This window comes from Eriocheir sinensis, unplaced genomic scaffold (assembly GCF_024679095.1).
Source record: "Eriocheir sinensis breed Jianghai 21 unplaced genomic scaffold, ASM2467909v1 Scaffold314, whole genome shotgun sequence".
NCBI lineage: Eukaryota > Metazoa > Arthropoda > Malacostraca > Decapoda > Varunidae > Eriocheir > Eriocheir sinensis.
In genome coordinates, this window is record NW_026111626.1 from 7,702 (window position 1) to 30,928 (window position 23,227).

General features: G+C 45.1%; 1 long non-coding RNA gene across 1 annotated transcript; it reads left to right on the plus strand.

The window, feature by feature from the left end:
• Positions 1-16,142: 16,142 nt before the first annotated feature.
• On the plus strand, positions 16,143-23,064 carry LOC126991647 (uncharacterized). Its single transcript, XR_007745725.1, has 5 exons — positions 16,143-16,290; positions 16,792-16,963; positions 17,387-17,465; positions 21,787-21,878; positions 22,279-23,064. It is a non-coding gene; the product is annotated as an uncharacterized LOC126991647 (long non-coding RNA).
• The last annotated feature ends 163 nt before the right edge of the window (positions 23,065-23,227 follow it).

Below are 23,227 nucleotides of genomic sequence, written 5' to 3' on the forward strand. Positions count from 1 at the left end.
CACGGAGGTCTCCGGCCTCGCCTTCATCGACGCTGACTTCATCTTCACCTTCGCCATCCGGCCCCGGAAGTCATGGCAGGGCGGGGCGGCCGCCGCCAGCCGCTGGTCGTCGTCAATGCCCCCAACCCAAGGTTTTCGTCAGCGCGTCATCGGTCCACGGCAGGGGTGAGGAGTCCTCGCCAGTCTCGTCCCTCAGCGCCCGGCACTCCTCACCGAAGCGCTGCTTGCCGTCCTTCTTCATATCCAGGACGACGGCTGAGGGCCACTGACTGTCTGTCCGCTCCATCACCCCCTGCGCCGCCAGCCCGTTGACGGCGCGCTGTAGTTCCTCCCGCCTGGCCGGCACGACACGTCGGGGCGGGCTCCTGCGGGCGCACCATTTCCCGTGCTGATGTTGTGCTTCACCAACCCGTGCAGCCCAGCAGGTCCAATCCACCCTGCTGAACACGTCCGCGCACCGAGCCAGGGTGTGGCGCACCTTCGTCTGCGCCTCCGTCAGGTGAGCGGCGCCCGGTGCGCCGAATCCTCCAGGAAGTCGGGCAGCGGCCCACAGCGGCCGACCTGCGCTCCCCGACGCCTCCTCTTGTTGTTCCACCTTCTTCACAGGTGCCCAGCTTTGGCACCAGCGGGTTTTCCGAGCCCTCGTCGGAGGAGTTAGCCACCAGCACCGTGACTGACTCTCCCCTGCTCCTTCGAGACTCCGTCCGGCTGCCACACCATCAGGCAGCTGCAGGCCCTCCGTGGACTCCACCGTGCCTTCCGCTGGCATCGCGTCCGACCGGCAACACAGGACCCTGGCCTCCGTCCCTGGGCAAGGTGCAGTCGCTCCGCCGCGACTACCTCTGCACAGCCGACCTTCGGGAGCAAAGCGCGCCTGTCCGCGCAGCCTCTCCAGCTCCCTGTCCAAAGTCGGCACAGGCCTCGCCCTGCGTCAGGTAGTCGAGGCCCAGCACGCACGGCTCGTCTCGATCGGCGACGTCCATCGGCCGTCGCTCCACAGCGCTGCTTACGCTGATACGAGCCTCCACTGGCCCCTTGAACTGCACACAGTGCCCTGTGATGCCGCACAGCCTCTGTGGCGCTTCCTGGAGTCGTGTGGCGGCCAACATGTCAGGCCGCCCCAAGGTCCTCTCGGCGCTCCCCGCCAAGTGGCCTGGTTCGTCTACTGAGCCCCGTAGCGCTGACGTCAGCTGCAGCGCCTTCTCATCCTCACCCCAGCCCTGGGCAGTAGCTGGCATCTTGAACTAAGCCTCACATACCAGCTTCCCGTCGTGCTCCGTTGGCTTAAGCCTCCTGAGCCGGAGGCTGGGGGCCCGCAGAAGGGAGCGGCGGACCACGGGCTGCAGCCGACCAGCATGGGGGAGAGGGAGGCGGTGAGAGAGGCAACGAGGTAGGGTTAATGGGTCCGACTCCCAGCACCAGTTGGACCCAAAGGAGCGGCTTGACGGCTCCCCAGCCTCCTGCAGCCTCCACCGGCTCCGCCACGACGCCACTGGCTTCAGGGGCCCTTGCCAGGGGCCCCACGCGGAGCCCTGCCAGTCCGCCACCTGCACCCGCCGCCAGCACACGTGACGCTTCTGTTCCTCCCCGCACCACGTTGCCACCTCTCCCTGCTGCCATGGGAGAGAGAGTGACTACGTGACCTGGCGAGTCGGCTGGCATGGAGGAGAGGGAGGGGGTGAGGAGGCACGAGGTGGGGGCTCCCAACCTCCTTCGGCAGATACTGGATCCGCCACGACGCTACAAGGCTCAATGAGTCATTGCCAGGTGCCCAAGATAGGCCCCTGCAGGACCGCCGCCCCGGGGCTTCCTGCCAGAACTGAGCCTTCTTTCTCCGCGTGCGACGGTGCCATCTCTCGCAGCTGCCCCTCCGCCTCCCTCAGGCCTCGGACCTCGCCTTCCTGGGTCCGCACCTCCTCCAGCTGTTCACCTCGCGCTGTCGCAGCCCTGGTCGGTGTACTGCTGGGTTTCCACCTTCAGCGACGAGAAACAGCTCTGGAGGATATCGGCAAGATGGCGTGCCCTCTCCTTCTGCCCTCTGAGCCTGCTCTCGCGTGCCCTCTCTTCTGCCCTCTGAGCCTGTTTCATGAGCCCTCTCTTCTGCCCTCTGAGCCTGCTCTGCGTGCCCTCTCGTCTGCCCTCTGATCCAAATCCTGCCTCAGACTGGCCAGCATGGCAGCGAACAATTCCATCTGGCCCGGCCTCACCACCCCCGGGTCAGCCTCGGCCTTGCCCGTCTCCTTACCCTCACGGCGACCATTGGGGGACGCCATGACACTCGGCGCGCTTCACTGTTCACTTATATCCACTGTTCACTTATATCCTCACCCTTTGACACCAAGTGTTACGCCACCCCCCACACACACCATCCACGGGCAGGCAGGCGGCGTGGATCCCTCACCAGAACAACCACACGGGCACCAGCCACCACAGCGGCCCACACCGAACACCGAGGGGAGGAGGGAACGAGGCAGGGCACAAAGGATACACGTTCAACACTAAGTTCTGGTTTAATGACAGGTAGGTTCCTCACACAGTACAGCAACTTTCAAGGGCACAGAACAGATAGTTAATCTGGCACAGTACAGGGGCACGGCAGACACGCACACTGGATGCACACAGCTGCAAGCGGAGCAGCCTCAACACTCCTTAAGCCCAGACACGCGCCCTCCTCAACTGCCCCTCAGCCACCCTTGCTCGCAACCGCCGACTCAGCACTTCCTGCCCGGCGGCCGGTGGCCCTGGCTCCCTCTGTCTCTCTTTGTCCCAACAAGTAGAGTTGCACCATGCTGAGCTAACATTGCATCATGCCACAATTCTCATCACATTACACATACAATCATTCACATACAGCACATTCTGTAACAATATATTAGCGTTTTCTAAAGACTCGTGGGACTCACTATCTTTTAACCCAAGACTGTTTTCTTTTTTTACTTGCCACTGTTAAATCTGTAGGACTCGTTAACTTTTAGAGAGAGAGAGAGAGAGAGAGAGAGAGAGAGAGAGAGAGAGAGAGAGAGAGAGAGAGAGAGAGAGAGAGAGAGAGAGAGAGAGAGAGAGAGAGAGAGAGAGAGAGAGAGAGAGAGAGAGAGAGAGAGAGAGAGAGACTCATATTTATCCAATAAAGCATTAACGAAAAAAGAGTTTGAATCCTTTGAGAGTTTTGGCTATAAAGAATTGCACGATGGATTATATAAGATGGTTAAATATTGGAGGTGAGAGAGAGAGAGAGAGAGAGAGAGAGAGAGAGAGAGAGAGAGAGAGAGAGAGAGAGAGAGAGAGAGAGAGAGAGAGAGAGAGAGAGAGAGAGAGAGAGAGAGAGAGAGAGAGAGAGAGAGAGAGAGAGAGAGAGAATCATATTTATCCAATAAAGCATTAACGAAAAAAGTTTGAATCCCTTGGCGAGAGTTTCTGGCTATAAAGAATTGCATGATGAATTATATAAGATGATTAAATATTGGAGGTGTAGCAGGAGAGAGCGAGAGCGTGAGAGAGAGAGAGAGAGAGAGAGAGAGAGAGAGAGAGAGAGAGAGAGAGAGAGAGAGAGAGAGAGAGAGAGAGAGAGAGAGAGAGAGAGAGAGAGATCACCACTCAGTGAGTGGATATCTCTGATATGGATAGGTACTGATCATAGGTCTATCAATAACACATTTCTATTAGCCCAAAGAATCGACATGAAAATTATCCAGTAACTCCAATAAATAAATAAAATAATGGAAACGGAGCTGTGATGGAAACGGAAAGCAGGACAAAATGGTGGGAACTTGGGAGACGGTCATGGGCAGTGACTCAGCGTCTACACACGGGCCCATACCACATGGAGGCGGGCGAGCACCGAGCGTCACTAAGATCCAAACGGTACCGGTACTATGGCAATGCGCAGTGCCGAGGATCATTAAGCTTCCCGGAACACAAGTGATCATGATGTTTCAGGTACCAGTATCGGTACCAGGTACCGATAACTATTATTTTATTTATTTATTGGAGTTACTGGATAATTCTTCATGTCCGATTCTTTTTATTTTTTAGGTTGCTAATAAATATTTTTATTGTTATTAGACTATGATCGAGTACATCCATAATAATCTATACATGCTATTTTTTCGAAAAAATAAATATTCACTTCATTCAGAGAGAGAGAGAGAGAGAGAGAGAGAGAGAGAGAGAGAGAGAGAGAGAGAGAGAGATTTTCATAGAAAATAAGACCACACATACCCATGGTACAGACTAGTTGGTCTGTCCTAAAAACTAAGTGATTATACATTAATAAGAATGCTCCTAAACGTTGCATTTCTACTCTAGTTGATATTAAGTTGAAGGAAGAGAGAGAGAGTTTCTTTACAGAAATTTGTTTGGGAATTTCATCAGAAGTCATTAAGAAAAAAACTCCTTTCGGTACCGGTACCGGTACCGGTACTAACGGTACTTGAGTTTTCGGTACCGGTACTACTGGTACTCAAATTAAAGGTACTTGCCCATCCCTACCACCAGCCCGTGCCCTCCCTGGGAGGACAAATCAACAACAACATCTCTCTCTCTCAAAATAAGTTTGTAGTTGTATTAGTCAAGGTTAGACAAGGTCATATCAACTGGCTATAATAATATATTGAAGACGACTCTTGTTTATGTTTCGGGAAGGAGAGAGTATAGAGGACGCTGGGACAAAGTGTTTCCCTACTTTTTGATGTTTACAAGTTGATAAAAGTCAAGAGATAAGCAATACTTATCAAAATAAATAAAATGAAACACAAATTAGCCCCCCAAAAACACTAATGACGTTTTATTCATAATTTTGCGCCATTAGAGCGAATGCCGGGAGTTCCAATATCCCCTTAAAACACATGAAAACACTTTTGTAAGACAATTTAAACCCGTAAAAACAGTAACCACATTTTCATCAAGTATTCTCCGCCATTAAAACACAATTAAAAAAATAAATAAGGAAATAACACTATGCAGGTCAAAGAAGAAGAAGAGGAAGACAAGATGGCCGCCGACCTCTGCCCCAGCCGAGCCAGTCCACACTCTTTCGCCATTCCAAGCCTTGTGGAGGGTGTGAGGTCTGTTAGGAAGTGACAATCGTTCTCTCAGCCTTTCGACACCACAAGCAGCCGCCGGGAACCCAGCTGGACATACGAGGAAGGTGATCAAGGCTGTGTGTGTTTTGGCAAGTGTTATTATTGTGTGGGGTGGGTGAGGTGACGCGTCCCCTGATGTATGCCCCCCACACACACACGGGTAGTATTTTCACACAGTTGTAGTGGCCGCTGCCACACTCTGCCGTTGGTATCTGTGAGGGCTGAAGGTTACCGGGACAAAATAAGATATCTTTCCTTTGTGTTACTGTTTTCCTTTGTTTTTCTTTCCTTAATATTGTTTACTGTATTTCAGGTCCCTGCCTCCCCTGGGGGCAGACTCCTGGCTGGTGGCTGTCCTCCTCACACCTCCTGCCTCCACATGTCTTCAAAGGTACTAATTTTGGGATAATACTCACAAAGCGTAGCCTCCTGCCTGGCAGTCCAGCTGCTGCTGCAAGAAATACCTCATTGCAGAAATGTCGCATATACTTTTGGGGGGTCCAGGGGAAGCGAAGCACACTCTTGCTCTTGCTCTTGCTGGACATGTGACCCGTGGGAGAGTCAGGCCTTCGTATCGGCACACCCTGTAAAAATAAAACAACACAAGCAGTATCCATTATAAATCTTCCAATTCCCTATTTCTTGCACACCACATCTTTCCAGAAAACTCTTCATGGCTTCTATAATTCTATCATTTGCTTCATCACTCAGTCCCAGCAGCAGCAGCATCCATTCCTCTCTGTCCTTGCAATCCTCCCATTCACATCCCAGCCCACCTCACTCAGTGCCACCTCATCATCTCCGTCCTTTCTCTCCGGTACCTTCCCACACACCAGTATCACATGCACGACAGTTTCATCCACACCCCTGTCACACATCTGACACACTTGCTGCGGGACTCAGGCCACCTGTAGTTTCTGCATTCACATTCATACACTGCGCTCGAGCTTAAAGAGAAGATCACCACCCAGGCTTCCATCATACCAGCTGACACACTGCGGGCTTCCTTTCCCCTGTACCACCCAAAGTAGTCTTCGCTCCATCACATGCTTCCACCTCCTCAGACCGTCACCTTTCACTGCACTGTCTATCTCTTCTTCCACTTTCTCACATTCCATTCTAGGCCCTCACTATTTCTGTCAGTCACCTTCCATTCAAAGAAACGCCTCCCTTCCTCTCTGCTCACCCACCTGACTCGCATACCACTGTCACCAACCATTCTCATGCAGTTTTTAATCCATTTGCTCTCATGCACACTCCACAAGTAAACCTTCCGTGCTAATCTCGCGTCATCCATTCGTTCCAGTCTGACTTTGTATCTATGGTAGCCTTCCTAAATCTTTTCCCTAAAGGTACTCCACCCATATCACCCTCAATGCTTCCACCGCTGCATACCTTGGTGCACCCAAAGCTAACCTACCGATCCTATTTTGCCCTACTCCAATTCTTATCCATTTTAACTCACTCCATGTAATCACCTCCATCCCATACATCACACTCGGCACTGCTACACTCTTTCCACACCTCTCTCAGCACATCATACTTACATGCTTTCATTCTTGCTGCACTTCCCAGACGGCCCACCCATTGATTAACTAGGCTAATCTTCTCATTCTTTGTCCTTTCACATCCTCCTCGACTCATCCATACACCCAGGTACTTGTATGCATCTGTTTGCCCTAGCTCAGTGTCTCAGCCTCCAGGTCCTATTTCTCTCATCTTCTGCCCCATTCACAACCATTATCTGACTTTTTCACTACTTATATTTCACTCCAAAATCTCTCCCATACTCATTCACCACATCTAATAGTTCCTGCAGTTCCTCCGCTGACTCACCCATGACTACCACATCATCTGCAAGAGTTATATACATAGAGGGTTCTAGAGCCTGATTTTGAAGCAATTATGGCCATCTTATGTGACGGATGGCGAGACAGAGAAATTTAACATGACATAGTTATGTCTGCTATTATCAAGTTAGCAGCGCCTCGGCGATCCTCTGTCAGATAGACTTGTTATTTTCTTGTCCATTTTTTACCCCTGATTATTGGTACATGTCATATACCAGCTGAATCGAATAGATGTGCTGAATTTGAAACTGTAAATGAAACTCTAATGCAATAAAAAGTATAATAATGACGAGGAGTTGAAGCAAAAAAGGTGAACAAAAATGTTTATGCACTATTTTTCTCATTATTTTATTGTGGGTGTTTACCTGAGTGCAATAAATTTGTGATGAAGATATGCAGCAATGTCTCATCAACACAATGATTGGCTCAGTTTTCCAAAATATCATAATGGTGGCCAGCTGATAGTGGTTATGTGAACATGGAATCATGGAGGTCGCCAATCCGTCACCCTATGGCGGCCGACCACAGAGTAACAGGTAAGAACAGTGGCCTCACCTCTCACCGTGGCAAGAGAATGGAGTTGAACCTCTAGTATATAACTCGTATGTTGGCGCAGCCCTCTGTTAGGGAGGGGGCAAAAGGCCCCTGTTAGAGGTTGTAGGTTATGTAGTTGTGTTGTAATAGTTTAAATCTGCTCCCCACCCAAAACCCTGATATCCCACTCTGTCCTCCTGTTGAACCTCTCTGCAAGCAAGTATGGCTGCGGCAGCAGGTGCACAAAAGGCATTGAAAAGTCAGTCATTTAGTCATTTCCAGAGAAAATAGTCTCCATGATAAACAGCAGCATATTTTGTCCAGAAATAAACAGCGTCAGCATCTCAAAACTAATAGATAGGCTACCTCTCTCGTGAATATTCTCGTATTTGTTCTGGCTTACCATTATTTTGCTAGTGTTAACTCCAGCAGCTGTGGCGATCATGTTTCTTGACCCTCTCAGTGAATTAATGACAAAAAATCATCACGCACACAAACCATTATATTATATGTATCAATGCATTTGGTGATCAAACGCATACGTATATATTATGGGGTTTATGTCATGGAAGAATTTTGCCCGTCGCTGGTACGCGTGTAAAGCCACCTATTTGGCCCGTCGCTGCTACCAGGTTAATTGTAGGAGGAAACAGTTTGTTGAAACCCTTGTTGTCATAATGCCACTAAATGCTTCTCAACACATTTAGCCCTTGATCAACACTGCCGTGGGTGATGTGTCTACTATTGTGGGCTGTTTTTTTGAAGGTGGGTCATAGGACTTCACAACTAGTTGACGGAAATCTCTTCAGTCTTCATGTGCGCGTTGGCTTCGCGTAAGGGGCTGATTGTTTAAAGGAACTGATCACTATGGTTGAACTCAAACATTACTCTGCGTTCGCATCTGAATTTAAGTGTGAAAACAGGATTGAAATTCCTAAAAGTTTATAGTGCATAAGCAGGCAGGAGTGTTCCTAGAGTGATTGGTTCGATAGATTCATATAACTTATAAGCAAAATAGCACCATGCGTGCACTTTGAAAACGTTGTAAAAATGGCAAATTTGCGTAACTTTAGTTGAAATCTTTACGTAAAATGAATGGAAATCAGTAGGATAGTATGTCTATAGTTTTACGTGCATTAGGGAACAAGAAATGTACGTTTAGTTAGTGCTCATATGGTAACTCAGCTCAGTTCTGCCCTGCGTCACTCTAATCCTCGCCTGAAAAGGCATCGCAGTCACGGCACTTCCTCTGTAAAGGATTATCGCTGTCCTGCCTCTGCTTCACCTCCAAGTAAAGGACTCTGTTAGTTAGCTCATCGTCTCTGTACCCCTCTTCCCCCACAACTGCAAGGATCCAGGAGGACGACAAGAAGACATAGCGTGCAGAGTCCTCATGGTGAGCAACAGGTTGGCCTTGGGAAGGCCTGCATTTGCTGAAGCTCGTCGGCCTCCCCTGGGGACGCATGTGCATGACTCTGGACCGGGGCCAAGGCAGAGGAGAAGGATAACGACGAGGTGATTCTGGCCTAGCTTGCCAGGGAGCTGGCTGACGACGCAGACCGGACCCTGCCGACGGACGAGTTGCTCCTCGCCGCGGTCGGCAACAACTGCCGGCTGGCCTGGCCAGGAAGGTCCAGGCCGTCCTCTGGTGGCTGAGTGCTGCAAGCAGGAGTATGACTGCCCGAGGAGATGAAGATTACCGTGGAGTTTGAGAGGGGCGACCCGCCCTCTGTAGATGTTCGACGCCCTGGTCGAGCTTAATATCGACAGGGGAGAGCTGGAGATGACGCCTGGCGGTCCTGAAGCGGCCATCTCTCCTGTAATGGCCCACATGGCGTCCTTCGACAAAATGTTTGTTGTGGGAATTCTGATGTGCAGGGGAGTGATGCAAGAAGGAGCGCAGGTTGAGGTTCCCTGCTCAAGCAGCCACAGGGACGGGTTCAGGCACCGGAGTTCCTGGTACTTGAATCCATCTTGCAGGTACAGGTGCCAGGAGGGCACAACTGGCCAACACCATCCATGCATATCAGCAGGTCCCCTTCTAACCTGGTTTCTGAGCTAATTCTCCATATTTAGACCCCAGAAGAGGAAGAACAAGGTCTTTGAAGCAGCCGACTCAAGAGATGTAATATATAGTAAGGAGACGGCGAGGAACAGGGATTGTATGTCCAGAAATTGACTGCTCATGTCGCAAATAAAAGGCTAAAGTGATTGTTCAGGACGAGTCAGATAGCTATGCATGCTGCGGCATGACACTAAACTAAATAAGAGATTTAAAATAATATTTATTTCAAAGAGAATTACATGTTTTTATGCTTCCTCAATTATTAAGTCACGTAAGTATCAAGTGATTTATTAGAGTTAAAACTTCACGTAAAAAAATTGCACTAAATAAAAAAGCATGCTTATTTCTGCAAAACAGAAGAGACAAAGCAAAGATTAAGCACACTGAAAAGATAAGGATTTATTCTGCATCATAATGTTTAGACCCATGTAAACTTGAGATTTTGGTAGCCAAAGTTTTGTTATACTTATATAAAAAATAATTAATTGAATTTTATTAGGTTGATTTAACTTTTATAATGCTGTCATGAATCACATGTTTTAAGGAGGTGCCTGTTTATTTAGGTCGCTAGCTGCTTTATTTTGAAAAGATTAAATTAAACTTTTGAAATTATCTTCCTATGAATCTGCCTCATGCCCTGTTTCCCAGTCAAGAGATTGTAGAAGTCTATGGTGGGTTGAATTGCTTGTTGATTCAAATAATTTCTCATGATTGTATTTTAATAATAGAGAATCTGACACTTGTAACTAAATTAATGCGGCCTTCAGAGATGAAATTTGTCAACCCACACCTAACTTAGCCCTCATTAAGTTTACTTGTGCTCACTTGTAGTCGTGTCTGCTGGGTTTGAGTCAGATTTTTACCAAAATATTTGCTTGTGTATTTTCCAAACTTTGCATTTACTATGCATAGTATGTGAGAAAATGGACTTTTGTTATTTGTTGTAGTTTTATGAATCATTGCAAAATAATAGTAATGCTCTGGAGCTCTATGGACATGTGGAATAAAGTGCTTAAATAAATTTTTACTTCCAACTTATGTACTTGCCTCCATAAATAAACATTTTTAAGCCAACTTTTTCAAGGCAGCAGAAGCATTTATAACAGTAGAATCTTATCAGGATCCTTATGCTTCCTTCACATTTCCAGTAATTGCACCAATTAACATGAATTCATTGTGAAAGGATATTGAAAGGCCTCCGTGCCATTATGTACTTAAAAATATAGTATACTGACGTAAAGAGAATAAAATAAGAATTACTCTCCATCCAGTCAGTGTATTGTGCACTGTATAACACTGTTATCACTATTGTGTGGTCAGCCGTGTGGCCGCGACCAGCACCACAAAGGTTTACAGCCCACAGCAGCCAGACGCTCCATCTGAACAAGGAGTGAGGGAGACAAAAAGCACCTGCCTTTCTTTATGCCTCGCCGCTTGCCAGTGGAGAGGGATACATCAACCTAATTTGAGAGTGAGGAACTTACACTAACCAAAAATGATGCCATTGCACAGTGGGCCAGCATGTGGAAAATTTAATTTTGACTTTTCCCAATCTTAAAAGTCATAAAATAAAAAATACATGTCAGAGACAATGGATGTTATGTTACAGGTAGCATGCCGCTCAACTCATATACAAGGTTGAAACATGATCCAACGTGCTGTGGAAAGGGATTTGGCTTTCGCCAGCAAAGACTAGTCATGTTTCTTTAGTTACTGTTCGTGACAGGGTGTTGTTGGCATTATCCATTCTTAACACTTTTTTAGGTGCACATTTACATATGCTGAGGTGCTTGTTTAATATAATTGTGCTCTATAAGTGGGTTATAAATATTCTGAGAAAAAATATTGAGAAGTTAAAATATTGTCATGTATGTAGCTGTTCTTAGAGGGGACAAAAATTGCAAAGCTTTGCAAAAGATTAAAACTGGTGTCAAATGTTAGGCAGTTCTGTCGTAAATAATATCACAAGATATTTTTGCTACTGGCTGTAACTTTACATAGTACATAGAGAACAGTTGGTGACGTCTGTGTTTCATGCCGTGCCACGCGAAGCTGCGCCAAGTAAAAAAAGTCACCTTACCTTTATTTTTCTGTTACACTTAAAAAAACTAAATGTTACGTTTAAAAGCATTAATATGATATATTTTCTTTTCAGATATCAATATTTTCTAGAACAGAAATGAGTATTGATAATGAATATCTATTTAATGAAGCAAGTAAAGAAATAAAGATGGGTATGTACATAGTTTCAGTGATGGAAATTACATGGTTTCTACTTGGAAAGATCAAAGACATTGTAGTGATAACACTATAGCAGAAAATGTTGTGACTAACTTTCTTAAGGATTTGAAAATCAGGTGTAACGAGCTAGCAGAAACCTAAATTATATGTTGAGTAGGAACAAAGACTGGCTGGCCACCAAAGTGTATCAAAGCACACCTGATGAAACACGTGCAAATGCCGAGGAAGACCCAGGCCTGAAAGTTTCAAGACTCGTCAGAAAAAACAAAGAGAAGAAAAACTGAAGAGCTCACAAACACAACTCCCCAGAGGCTTGTATTTTCAACATCCAGAGTTCTCAGAATGAATGGACAGCCACAGTTGGCGAAGTCGTTAGCCCAAGTTAACTTTGAAAGCCCATCAACTTCATCATATAACACTGAATGCTCCTTTTCCAAGTGAAGCATTGTCATTGATCTTAGACCGTGGTCTTTCAAAGAGAAGCTACCAAATCTGAGAAACAGTGCACTGGAAAAGAAATAAAAAATCTTTCCCTCCTACAACAATGTTCGATTGGCCAAAGAAGACTGCTTACCTTCTCCTCCCAAAGAATGGCTAGTTACTGACGGTTCTGCTGAAGTTACCTTGCAAGACCTTTTGGACCATACAAGAAGGAGAATATTTGATGAGTTGGAGTCAATCATAGATTAATGAATATAAGTTAATTTGCAAGGTGGGATTTGACAACAACTGACCCTGGCATTTACAAGCAGATACAGAGTGATAACCAAGAACAAAATGTTGTGTCTGAATCCTGTTTCTTTGTCACTTGTTTGGTGCCTCTACAACTTAGTGGAGAAACAGAAGCTAATGAGAAAGTCCTTGTATGGAAGAATAATAAACCTTCATCACCATTTTATTGTAGACCTACACGATTCAAGTTTGTCAAGGAAACCTCAGAAGTTTAGTTGAGGAAGAGAAATACCTAAAAAAAGCAATATGTCAACTTAGACCAACACAAATAACACGGCGCAAGTGTCATTCATGAGGTGAACTTGACAATGATTGATGGAAAAGTGGCATCCTCCTTTATCACTCGCCAACTCAGTGCAATGTTGTCCTCTGTGCGGGCATCTCCAAAGCAAATGAATGATATAGAAAATGTCTCAGAGCGGTCTATGTTCAAGGATGGAATGACGGGATTATCAACTTTACATGCCTGGATAAGAACTATGGAATGCTGCTTACATCTATCCTACAAGTTACCTGTAAAGAAATGGCAAGGAAGAACACAAGAAGAAAAGGAAGCAGTTCAAAAGCAAAAATCTAAAATACAGAAAGCCTTTCGTTGTCAAACAGGATTAGTTGTCGACATGCCAAAACAATCTGGCCCTGGTACATCAAATGATGGAAATACTGCAAGAAGATTTTTCCAACTTGTTGAAATATCAAGTGGAATCCTCGGACTCAAAGTCGAATTACTGAAGAACTTGCACATTATCTTGTGTACTCTATCATCTGGACTCGATATCAACATTCATTCATTCATTCATTTCATGGACGCCTGCTCCTAGGAGCTCCCACCAGGGGATGCACACGCCAGAAGAGCTTCCATCTTTCTCTATCCAGACACTCCCTCCTTGCCTGCTCAAAGTTTCTCAAAGATCTTTCCCCCTCTCCTAACGTACTCTTGCACCCTATCCTCCATTTCACTGGAGGTCGTCCTCTAGCATTCCCTCCCTCTATCTCACTCACATACACCCTTCTGGTCATCTTACTCTCCTCCATTCGCTCCATGTGGCCAAACCACTTTAAGGTCTGTCACTTCACTTCTTCCACCACTCCACGCTTCTTCCCTTCACCCCTGTGACACATTCCAAAATGTTCATACACACTTTCATTACTCATTCCCTCCATTCTACTCACACCATATGCACTCCTCAAATAACTCATTTCCACTGCCTGCACTCTAGACCTCTGACTTTCATTCCAGGCCCATGTTTCACTTGCATATGTGAGGGTTGGTACTATTGTATTTCTCAAATCCCTCTTTACCTCCATGCTCACACTTCTGCCATTCATGATTCGTCCCAAAGACCCTACCACCCTTCTTCCTTGCAATGCCCTTTCTCTTATCTCTCCCACCATACCACCATGCTTACACATAACTGATCCAAGGTACTTAAACTCATTGACCTCCTCCATTTCTTCACCATTCAAAATTATTTTGCATTCTTTTTCACATTCAATTCCCACTCTATATGGGCATACAAAATCTACAACCTCACTTCTACTTCGCTCACAAACCATCACTTTACTTTTGTTGACATTTACTTTCAGCTTTCTCCTGTTACAGACACTATCAAAAACACTGACCAAATTTTGTAGGTCACTTTCATTTTCTGCAATGAGCACCGTGTCATCAGCAAACAGTATCGAATTCAGTACCCACTTCCTTCCCTCATCGAACAGTCTTACTCCAACTTCTCCAACTTTGGCCTTAATTTCTCTAATGACACCATCCATATAAATATTGAATAACCCTGGTGACATGACGCACCCTTGTCTTAAGCCCACTTTTATCTCAAAATGTTCACTTGTTTCTCCAGTAATTTTGATATGCAGATGCATCCTCATAGAAAGACTTTATTGCACTAAGCAGTTTTCCTCCCACACCATAAATCTTTAAAACATCCCACAATGCAATCCAATCGACTCTGTCATAAGCTTTTTCCAAATCCATGAAGGCAGCGTATAGTTTCTTTCCTTTTGCTATTATTTTTTCTACTACCATCCTGAAGGCAAATATCTGATCCACATCCCTTCCCTTCCTGGAAGCTCTCCTTGTTCTTCACTGATTTTCTCTCTTCTGTAAGTCTTTGCACCATATCCATCACACATTCATCACCCTCTTTAGCATTCATATCTCCCATCATAATAAGTTTCCTTTCTTTCTCAAAACTCTTCAAACATGCATTCACTTCCTCCCAAAAAGCTTCCCTTTCTCTCAGTCCTTTTTTACTTTTCACATTTACTGGTGCATAAATACACACCCATGCATACTTTTCTAAACCTACTTTTCCTTTCAGCCACACAATTCCTGATCCCTTCCAACCATAATCAGTCACACCATTCCACACTCTTTCAGACATCACAATAGCACATCCTTCCTTACTCCTGCCTCTATACTTCTCATCTATCCCCGTCCATACAACCCCCCCAGGCACACCCTCCCACGTACCCTCTCTACCATCACTCACACCAGTTCCTCGAATATGTGTTTCACTCACTCCCAACACATCCACTCTACCATTTACAAAATTTTCAATCATCACTCTCCTCTTTTCCTCACCACCTAAACCATTCACATTTATAGACACCAGTCTCATACATTCCTTTCTCTTCTGCCGCCCTCTAGCCATCGCTCCTGCCTCTAAAAACTCGATAAAAGTATTAGAGGCCACCAATCAGTCAACATTGCAGCATTCAAATCCTTCTGCGTCAATACTGCTGAAATATATGGAAGAGTACAACTGGTATTACATGCCTCAAAGCTTGCATAGGATCCTTATTCATGGAGCTTCAGTAATAGAACAGTTTAACCTACCAGTTGGACTTTATTCCGAAGAAGCACAAGAAGCAAAGAATAAAGACTTCAAAAAGTTCAGAGAGTCATTTTGCCGTAAGGTATCTCGTAAAAAAACAAATGAGGACTTAATGCGAAGGCTATTTTGCTCATCAGATCCCCTAATAACCTCAATGAGAAATAAAATGTGGAGCATACACAAGAAAGGTCTACCAGCTGAAACACCAAATCAAGCTCCTTGTTACAGATCCTGAGACATCATCTGGAGACATAAACCATAATTCTAGACATGCACTATGACTGATTAGCAGCCTTCCTGTATTTAATATACCCGTAGTTAATTTTATCTACAGCTTCATGAAAAGTTACTTTATTTGATTTAGAAACCTATTTAGAGGAAGTATTTATATTATAAGTCTTACATCTTTTATTATATAATATGCAAAATGTGGTGAAACGATTATATACCTTGAGTTCCCATTAATTCACGTTAATTACGTTTAATGGATTGAAAAGCTTACTAGATTTATATGTTCAGAATCAGTTACTGATACTTTATGATAATTTTTTCATTTATTATCAGTGAAAAAGCATATTTGGACAAAATAAACATTTTCTGCAGTGGAAATATTTTTGTCCCATAATCACCCATTCTGGCCCACTGTGCATTGGCATGAAGATATCAACCAATCACCAATCAGTGGGGCCTTATGCCAGGGGGGGCAAGGCTCATTAGTTGATCTCTCAGGTATTTCTTAGCTCTTTTTTTTTACTGTCTTTTCCTTTGTTTGTGTTTTCTCTCCTTGATTGCTTTCCTTTCATTTCAGGTCTTTTTGGTGGTCGGGCTGTGAGTCTCCCAGCCTTGCCGATGGAAGACTTTCCTCCCTGGCCTTCCTCCTCCTTCAGGTCTTCCAGCTGGTCTCCTCCCGTGTACCTCCACAACTCCTCTGGAAGGTATGTGTGTTCTGGTCTATCATCATCACAGGGGCTTCGTGGTGCAGTGGTTAGCACACTCGGCTCACAACCGGGTTCGAAAAATTTGGGCGCCTTTTCTGATACCCTACGTCCCTGTCAACCCAACAGTGAATGGTTACCAGGTATTAATCGTGGGTTGTGTCCCGTCTCCTGGGGTCTGTTCCCTTCTATAATTCCTTCCCCTCCTGTCTCTCCGGCATATGACCACAGATGTTGCGCCCACTAAACCAAACTTTCCAACTTTCCATTATCATCATTGTTAAGCATTGGGAATTCTTGGAAGTAGCTGTTCAAACCTCTAGGATATTTAGTTTTTCCACCTTTTTTTATAATTGTAGTTATGTTAGTTTCCAAGTCTTTACAGCATCAAGGCCAACTCCTTCCTCACCACATACTCTTAGCCTTCCCTATAACCTTTGGCCTTAGGTAGTCACTTTAGATCCAGGTTATTTTTTTCATCAGTTACTTCTCACTCAACAGGTGGAGAGGGAGGAGTGCGGACACTAACGCTGCCTGTTCAGTGTGGGCCCCAAACACCTAAATGCCAAGGAAGAGAACATGAAGGTGACGGCAATGAGAGAGGAGGAGGCAGAGGACGAGGGAATGATTTAAATGCTGCGGAAGAGAGCTGTCTGGGAACTGGCTTGAAGAGGTTGTCCTCCCTCACCTCCAGTCCTTCTCTCCTTCATGTATTATAAAGAGCAGAGCAATTCTTGTCTAAACCCTGTGATAGAATAAATCTTTGAAGGTTAGGACAGACAAGGGAGGTTATGTTCTAAGCTAATATTTCCTTTGTCCTGTTTCCCTGTTAGTTTTGAGGGTCAGGGTGGCTGGGTGGAGCACTGGCCTCCCCCTCCTCCTCCTTGCCTCATGCTAAACCTTTACTACACTCATCTGTTCCTATAGATACTGCACACACACACACACACACACACACACACACACACTCTCTCTCTCTCTCTCTCTCTCTCTCTCTCTCTCTCATAAAATAAGAACATTAAAATTCTTGCAGGAATTTATTATTCTCCAAAAGAATCCATGTTTATACAGTTCTAATTCCTAAATGAATTTGCAGAGATAAGAAGAAGAAGAGGAAGAGGAGGAAGAAGAAGAACAAGAGGAGAAGGATGAAGGGGGGACACAGGAAACAATTGGTGAGTGTTGTTAACTTCATCAGTAATTCCTTGTTCATCTTCCTCTGGCAGTAATTTTCATCCTACAGTTGTTTCTTTTGTGTTAAATTCTTGGTCTTCTTTTTTTCCATTCCCAGCTGAGTCTCCTTGATGTTAGTTCCCAGCACACACCTCGTAGCAGTTTGGTGGTTTGTACAATTCCTAAAAATATTTTCACAACAGATAACAACAGTTTCATTGAGAGGAATATTTGTAAATAGGGAATTTTACATCAAATGATGCCATGATACAATTTTGTAAGTAGACTTGCAGGTTTTTTGCGTGAATGAAAGTGTCTTTACAGCTTGCACGCACAGATGACTTGACTTTTGGACCGGAGTCCATGCTCAGAGATATGCCACGCACCATGCCATCATTAGGATGCAAGAGGCATTAACTTAGAGGCAGTGACTTGCTACATCTTTTTCTCCACTCACTGGTGTGAGGGAAGGAGGGTCTCCCTCCCTCCAGGGGCTTGAGTTTGCATGGTCTTGAACAATTCAGCCTGAACTTTAGCCACATCCTGGTGTTTCCGCCCATTTTTTCTGGATTACGTAACAGCTGGAAGACATCCAGGAGGCAGCGGTCTCTGATCTTTACATTGCTGGACACAAAAATAAGGAAACTTTCAAGCTAAAAGGACTGAACAGTGAGAAACTTGACCCACTGATTTAAGGCCGGCTGAAAGTAGACACTCAACAACCAGGGAAAAAAAAACTACAGAAGCAGGAACGTGTTACGACGATAGATGGCTTGATGTCACTCCTCACCTTAGAACCAAGAAACTGAGAGAACTAACCCACACTCTCCCTGGTGATGTGTCGCTCCGTACAGGGCAAGAAACTGCAACGTGACCTTGGCTGCAGGTGTTATGGCGCGCAGAAGAAGCCACTGATAAGTGACCTCCAAAGGAAGAGGAGGCTTCATTATGCCCAGCTATGTAAAGATCAGATTGTTTTGCCTCCTTAATGTTTTCCATCCCTTATGTAATCCAGCAACAGTGGAGGGAAACACAAGGATATGGGGGAAATTTCAGAATGAACTGTTCAAGGCAATACACACTGTCAACCCCCACAGGAGGGAGGGAGGGAGAACTTCTTTCCCTCACACCAGTGCAGATGTAAGTCACTGCCAGACACACACTCTTGCCTTGTAATGATGGTATGGGAGTTAGATATAAAGTTGCACGGCATATCTCCATGTGCGGGCTCTGGCGCAGAAGTCATCCGTGCAAGCTGTACAGGAATAGACATGAATATAGGAGTGTAAGTAGATAAGTATCTGTGGGTGAATGTACAACAGCCATGTGCACTATGCATCCTCACACTAGGGGCTGTATTAATGATAATAATAAGTTGTGGGGATGTTGTCTGTCCTTGGTATGGTACACACAAAACTGTTCATAACTCTTGTCCCAGCACCAACAGGGGCTCTCCAAACATTGCAACAATACAGCTGAATCCTTCATCCAGAAAAGTTTTTGAATGCTGATATGATGCGTTATTTATTTATTTTTTATTTTCTTTATATACATATTTTTTTAGCCACCTCACAGTGGGGACACAGACTATATGGAGGCCGTCAAGCGTGTACTTCCCTCCAAGAAGGGACCACAGACCCTTGCCGGGTGATGGCTCATGGAGGGGAGGGATGGATGCCGATAGACTACTCTGTCCCCTGACGTCAGCCTAGCCGACCAAGTTAGTCTCGACGAGGACTGGCGAATCTCTTTGTACAGGTCAAAGACGTGAGCGTGGGTTCCCTTTGTTCGCTGCAAGACAAGAGTGCTCAAAGTGGAAAACAATGGGAATAGAGTCTCAGTTATGGCTGCCACCTTGAGCTTAAAAATATAAGGAATGCAACATCCCATTCTCCAGTACAGAATGAATCCATATTTTAAGGAACAGGTGGCAACCCTAAAATTTCTCTGGCCTGCCATGACTGACAGATGCTGCTGGTGAAGGCAGGAGGAAGGGGGAGGGACGTTATGACGCGTATTTTACACATATTTCAGGGCAACCCTTGACAAACATAATTTTATGTACTGGTTTTGTGGTTTGCTGAAAAAATGCACTCACTACAGTTTTAAAATACTGAACTTTATCTGCTTGACCATACAGACAGACAAACACATAACAAATGGCATACCTAGAGTTAGGTTTAGTTAGTTTGAATTTATTGGGCACGCAGTGTGGGCACCGGAAATACCTAACGCAGGACGGGACGTGGCAGTGGCAGTCCACTATGCGTGTTTCAGTGTTGAGAGAAATACCTCCTGGCAGAAATAAGTTGCTCTGACGTTCAATAAGCATGCATGCTGGGGAATACACAGCAGGGAAAACATTCATTTGCCTGTTTTTGTTGTAGTTTGTCCACTTGTGATGTTGGTGACCACTGAGTGAAATGTAGAAACAGTAAGCAAGTTGAGCCTCTGCACGATATTTTGCGGCGGCGGCGGCGGCAGGTGCACAACAGGCATTGAAATGTCAACCATTTAGTGATGGCTGGCTGCGGGTGACCCAGGATTTTTTAGGGGGTGGTGCGTGTGTATTAGGAATGTTTGTTTGTTTGTTTGTGGTGAGTGGTGGTTGAGATGGAGGTGGTGGTGGTGGTGACGTCATTTAGTTCTGGTGCGCCATCTCTTCTATGGAGGCTTTGGTGTAGTGGCGCGGGTACTTCCCTCATGAACACTGGTGCCACGCCTCCCAGGCCATGGCCTCTTAAGCATTACAAAGAACAGTACTTCCCTCATGAACACTGGTGCCACGCCTCCCAGGCCATGGCCTGTTAAGCATTACAAAGAACAGTACTTCCCTCATGAACACTGGTGCCACGCCTCCCAGGCCATGGCCTCTTAAGCATTACAAAGAACAGTAAACTTGATATGCATAAGATATTTATGCACCAATAAAGAAAACATGGCACACATAATTTACAGTGTTCCTAAAAAGATGTTGCCACGTGTTATTGGCTTTCACTGTAGTTCTTGGGTGGAAGGTATTTTCACATTTTTTTTTTAGAATGTTCTGTGAAGGAATACAAGTAAAAATAAACAAATTTCTTAAAAAGAATAAAAACTAAGCCAGTGGTGAGCGGCAGCACTTGACAGTGACCCAGCCTGACCCGGCAGAGCTTCGGATGCCAGTTCTCAAAAAAGCTGCCACATACCTTTGACATTTACTTTAGTTTTGAGGGGGGCGAGTACTTTCACAACTATAAATATAATATAATGTGAAGGAATAACAGTAAAAATAAGCCAGTTTTTAATAAGAAAATATAATACATTAAATCACTTGATCGTGAGTGTCTACCCGGCCTGAACCCGTCACATGTGCAGCGTGCCACTTTGCATCCCTGGCCCAGACACCACGGCAGCTCAGCCTCTGTATTATAGTAGGATACATCCGGTGAAACAAAGCAACACACACACACACACACACACACACACACACACACACACACACACACACACACACACAGAGAGAGAGGCAGTATTGCAGGCTTAGGAAACGTGGCAGCAGTGTTCACTCCACCAAAGCTGCCAGCTAAAAGATGTCACCATAATACCTATTCTACCGACACAATAAATTCAGAACTAGTAGTGGGGGAAAAGTTGCTGCTAAATGAGTCTTTTTAATGGGGAGGAACTAATTACAAGCTTTTGGTTATTACTGCAACTTGTTTCCAGTGTCTAATTAAACATTAAATCAGTAATATAAATGTCTGGATATTGCCCTGAGTCTCAACAACTTGTTTGGGATAAAGGCTCGTAGTATAAGACATTTCCCCGCCCAAGAACACATACTTGACAAGGCTTTCCTCGGAGTTGTGGGCATTTCCAGGGGTAGTTTTGTGACCCTGGTGGGAGTGTTGACCTTCTCTGTATCATGAACCTGACTGGTGGGAGTGTGACCCTTCTTCTGTACCATGAACCTGAAGAAACACAGATTTGAAAAGGCTTTCCTAGGAGTTGTGGTCATTTCCAGGGGTAGTTTTATGACCCTGGTGGGAGTGTGACCCTTCTTTTGTACCATGAATCTAAAGAAACACAGATTTGAAAAGGCTTTCCTAGGAGTTGTGGGCATTTCCAGGGGTAGTTTTATAACCCTGGTGGTAGTTTGACCCTTCCATGAATCTAAAGAAACACTCATTGGAGCCTGACTGACCCACTCTTTGACCTTTAGAAATAGCTGATGTGATTAGCCGAAGTGTCTTATAATGCCAACCAGTTTCCTTCCTTTCTCTTTTTCTGCTGTCCTTTCCTTTGGTTTTATTTCTTTCCCTAATATTTTTTATTTTTCAGGTCCCTGCTTTCCCCTGACGGTGGTGGTCTCCTTGCTCCCGGGTGGTTGTCTTCACATTTTTCTGCCTCCGCCTCCACAGTGCTTCCCAAAGGTATTTGTTCTGGCTTATCATTATTCCTAAGGGTCTTAGTTGTAGGAGGAAATATCTATTGAAACCAGTGCTCTTGTCATACACTTGATGTTTTAACCCCTCCACTGCGATTGTCAGGGATTTTGCCTTCACTGATAGCCTGATAACCTATACTCCCACGTTTTTCTCTGGCTCTGTGGTGGATAGTGGAGTGTTTCCCATATGGTATTGGTGTGCTGGACATCCACTCCCAAGGTGCAGAACTCTACATTTTTCTTCATTGAATTGTAGCAGACACTTTTTGCTCCATTCCTGTAGCTTGGTGAGGTCTTCTTGGAGGAAATCCACAGTCAAAGGGTTAATGGGCTCTTGCAAAACTAATGTGACCATGGAGACCATCATAGTTTATTTATCTCCGCAGGCTCCCCAAACACCACGACAGGCCAGCTGAGAAACAGAGCCTGGAGACACCCTCTTCCTCGGGGACCTTTCCTCATGGCACCCTAACCTCCCTCCAAGAGACTCCCTCCCCACCCAACAACCCATCCCTCCCTCCTCCCCTCAGTGCCAGGCACATTCTCCCCTCCCAAAGTCTCCCGTCCCATCCCAACAACCCATCCATATTCTTCACTTGGTGGGCAATGCTTGGCTGCTTGCCTTCTGAGACCTTCCTCATGTACTTGGCAATATAGCCGTAGTGTTAAGGGAGAAAATTTTGATTAAACAGTGCGTGAGCTCAAAAGGTGAAACTAGCCAGCAAGGGATGATCCCTGTGGTGCGTCAAGAGACACGAAGAGGTGTACTACTGGCAAAAGTGTAGTAAGCACGACTTACCTGGCTTCCTCTGTGTTCGTACAGGCCTCCCAACATGGAGCTTGATCTCTGTAGGAAGCCTCGTGGTGACCACGACACACACAAAGGACCTCAAATCATCTGTAGGGTTCTTAATTATATCTCCTTATGGGTCTGGCAAGGACCCTCAGTGTACACAAAGGTTAACTGATAAGGTGTGTACAACTATGCACAACTTTATTACAACAAAAGAACAGAAAACTCCACCACACACACACAAACTGACCTAGCGCGTCTCCGTGCGCCTACAGAACCTACTCTGACCTGGCTACACTAACGATACACGGTATACTTAGCTTGGTGCGGAGGAAGGATGAGATGACGTGCAGCTGGCCCTCCTGCTGAGGCTCTTCAAATCCATACATTATTATATATATATATATATATATATATATATATATATATATATATATATATATATATATATATATATATATATATATATATATATATATATATATATATATATATATATATATATATATATATATATATATATATATATATATCATGAATCT